This window comes from Fundulus heteroclitus, unplaced genomic scaffold (genome assembly GCF_011125445.2).
Source record: "Fundulus heteroclitus isolate FHET01 unplaced genomic scaffold, MU-UCD_Fhet_4.1 scaffold_777, whole genome shotgun sequence".
Classification (NCBI taxonomy): domain Eukaryota; kingdom Metazoa; phylum Chordata; class Actinopteri; order Cyprinodontiformes; family Fundulidae; genus Fundulus; species Fundulus heteroclitus.
In genome coordinates this window covers 1-3877 of record NW_023397227.1, presented here as the reverse complement: position 1 = coordinate 3877, position 3877 = coordinate 1, and the positions used below count along the sequence as shown (strand labels likewise).

The 3877-nt window shown below is 38.9% G+C and overlaps 1 long non-coding RNA gene across 1 annotated transcript; it reads right to left on the bottom strand.

Moving 5' to 3' along the window:
- Positions 1-276: 276 nt before the first annotated feature.
- LOC118561977 lies at positions 277-612 on the bottom strand. Its single transcript, XR_004930411.1, has 2 exons — positions 525-612; positions 277-349 (listed from the first exon to the last, which is right to left on the bottom strand). It is a non-coding gene; the product is annotated as an uncharacterized LOC118561977 (long non-coding RNA).
- Between the last annotated feature and the right edge of the window lie 3265 nt (positions 613-3877).

Here is a 3877-nt window from a genome sequence, read left to right as displayed (position 1 = left end):
TGATATGAAAAAGGTGAGAAATTAAAAACCAATTATGGTAACATTGGCATTTGTTTATTTACAGGAAGAAACACCAACAAAACATGTGAGGATAAGGAGAGTGCTGGTGACCCTCTTCTGGCTGGCGGCGGTGCCTCCTATAGGGAAACAGCCGACATCTTGTGATGCCCTTGTGTGCCAGGTGGTGCACAGAGTCATGAACTCCCTGATGGGGATCATTTAAAAAAAATTTCTTCCCAAAAAGACAAGATTTGGAGGGAGTGGGTGCTGGTTTTGCCCGCCTTGCCGGGATCGAGGCGCTCAAAGGAGCAGTCGGTGCCATTGGTGGGTGACGTGCGAATTGTTCCACCTGCAGAGCCACAAAAGAAATGTTATTAAACAGAAAACTCTTCCCTTCAATCATCCTGCAGGGTGTGTGTGACGCACGGGAAAGATTTTGAATGTTTACATCGACAATGTAGGCTTTGTCCATCACTCACTGGTACTGTGGCGCTCTCCGTTGTATAAAAATGCTTTATACCCACCTAAGGGATTTTTTTTCTACACTGCAATGGTGCGTTCCCATGCCTCCTGGACCCAATCACCTCCCTGACGCCCTATCGCCCGCCAGTTGCCATTAGATCTCTTACCTTCTGTCCTTAAATAGAGCCAACAATGACACAAAATTGATACATAGATTATATTAATTGGATAGAACATTAAGACATATCAGCATATTACCTAAATTACAAGTTATTTTATATTTGGTACAGTCCAAGTGGAGGCACGCCACTACAGGCACCACGCCAAGGCAAGAAACATCACTGAGCGTGCCTTTGGTGCTATAAAGACGTGGTGGCGTTCCATTTTCTTTAGGGCGCTGGAGGTCCGCCCGACATTTGCCCCAAAAGTAATCGCCGCCTGCTGCATCCTCCACCATATTAGTATAGAGGCAGGGGACCAGCTTGACGTGGAGGAGGAGGAGGTTTAACCAGAAGAGGACGGCATCCGGCGGCTGAAGACAGCAAGCTGTCTGGAAGCTGCCTCCGAGCCAGACTGGCAGCCCGGCAGAGCTGGCTGCATGTTTAAGTGAACAAGCCTACATGTGACCTAACCTAGATCAGTTGTAGTTATGTACACATGCTGCTTCATTTAATTTTTTTTCCACTACCTGTAAAACAAATTAAATCAGTAAATTAATTTCCATTCCTGTTATTTATCAATTGTATGTTTGTGGGTGTTCTCTTTGTCCATGGTGTTTATAAAAGTTAATTAGTTGTTTTTAAATCTTATGTTAATTGTTCTGAACATGTTACATCTTGACTCTGTTCCAAAGTAAAATCATTTGTATAAAATAAATGTCTTTTTACACTGTTACAATTGTTTTCTTTCCCCTCTCAATTCTCTGTGTCCTTGCTCAAAAGAAACTCACTTAGATAAGAAAAACATTTATAGATTTATTTAAAACTTGTCAAGTTTTTCTAAAAGGGACCAATATTTATTGGCCCTTTTGGTAGCCAAAATCACACAAATCACTAGTTGAATAGAAAACAAGTTTAGTGTCACAAGAGCTGAACATAAACATTTAGGCAGACATAAATAAAAATTACTTACTGCCATTCGGTTTTGGAGGAGTTCCTCCTGCCTGTAAATAGGCCCTCATTGGGAATACGGCAGTTGATGAGGCCTGGGTTCCTTCTGTGGTCCCTGTTTAAAATATAAATGTCAATTATGTAATACTTCATAATAAAAGATGAACAGACAACAGAACCCACGTTAAACCTAAAAGCTAGGCAATATTACGACTCTGCTTCTGCATGTGTAACTAACATGACACTCGCAGACCGAACATATTTTGTAACCTATATAATAGCTGATAAACTAACTGCTTCTGCTTATGCGTTTTGTCCTTAATGCTGCTGTCGTCCTTGGGAGACATAATTTATTCCAGCAAGTATTGAGTTAATAAAAGCAACTCAAGTCAGTGAGATAAAAACAAAAACAAATGAACGTTTTGCCGAATTAAAACAACAAAAAACGGCATCAGAACCAGCAGCACTTGACACACGACAAGGCCGAGGGAAGTGTATACAGAGCCCTTTAGGGGACATGGGGAAAAATATATATTTTTTTGCGTTACCTCAGAATACTTTTGCGTTCCCTAGAGGAATGGCTGATTTATTTGTTGTGGTCTCTTGTCATTCACACAACAGTAACGTGAGAGCCGACATGAGTTTTGAAACTGCAAAGCTTTGTCTTAAGCGGAAGATCAGACGTGAATCTATCTACACAGCACAGCGCATTCAGAAAGCTATGGTGCATTCAGGAGCATGGGACATTAGAAGTTTCAGAATAAAAGCTAGCAGGTGTGCATAATAAAAAAAATAACCGAAAATACAATTATAGAGCATTCAGTATGTAAGAAAGCCCACACTGTTTCTGGATAGACAAAATATTGTATGAGTGAAGTTCTGTTCCGTTTTATGCCTCTTTCCTTGTAAATATGAAATGTCCCATGCTCTCCTGAACGCACCATATAGCTTTCTGACGCTCCCGAATGAATCTGCGGATAAGTGGTCCACTCATGTCGGACTTGTTCTTTTTAAAATTACACACTAACTCTGTAAACAGGCCATATAGGGAAGCTTAAAAGTATAATGTTGTTGCCTCAAACGTACTTTTAAAGAAACAACAGCAGCAGAAAAGGTATTTTTTAACTTACCACTGTGATCTCTGTTAGCGCTGTCCATAAGCAAGCTGCGGCCGCGGTGCATTCTGGGAAAGCGGCCAGCTGATGCAGGCTCGTTTCCGGGGAGGCAGGCCTTAGCCAATAGTTGTGAAGCTTTGCCGGTACGGTAACACCGCCCCCCTCTCCCCCTCCTCCCTGCCATCGTATTAACATTAAAACACTGCAGTCAGACCAAGTGGAAAAAAGAGGAAGGAAGTAATAAAACACGAAGCACAAATACACGAAGTGGAAAAAGAGGAGGTAAAAAAAAACACCAAGTAGAAAACATGAAGGGAATACACAAAGTGGAAAAAGAAGAAGAAGTAAAAAAAAACACGAAGTAAAAGAAAAGTAGAAATACACAAAGTGGGAAAAAAGAGTAAAGAAGTAAAACGCCAAAGTAGAATAAAACAAAGTGGAAAAAGAGGAAGAGGTAGTAAAAAAAACACCAAGTAGAATACAAGAAGTGGAAAAAAGGGGAGAGAAGGAAGGAAATAAAAGGGCAGGCAAAATTGGGTTGGTAAAAAAAAACAGTTAGAAAAAGTTAGAGGCAGAAATAAATATATGTTTCAGAAATATAAGTTTTAAAATAAAATAGAAAGAAATATTTATGGTGGAGTAAAAACATGCTTTAAAAAGTTGCTTTAAATACAAGAACAGAAATACACGAAGTGGGAAAAAAAGGGGAAAAGGAAATAAAAGGGCAGGTGTAAATCCTTTGGGTAAAAAAAAACAGCTAGAAATGTTAGAGGCAGAAATAAATGATTGTTTCAGAAATACAAGGGTTAAAATAAGTCAGCATAAAAGCAAGAAGAAAAGTAAAAAATAAAAGTTGTAAGTTAAACATATATATTTTTTGATGAATAATTGATGAATTGTGGTTGAAGAAAATCTTATTTTTATTATTTTGTCACATAAATGGCACACAAATTAATATTATTAGACAATTTTCTTAAGCCATTTTATATTATTAAGTCCTTCATTTATTTCTGTGTGTATTATTTTAATTATGGCAGGATTGGTCCTCCATATCCACTGAAAAGAACGGCTTTTTTTACAAAACATTACAGCTGATTTCATTTACGTATTAAAATAAAGCCAAACGGTGCTACTTCCCTGTTCATGTTTTTTCGCTGCTGCGGGCTCTCTCAGGTGTGTCTTTGCTAAGTT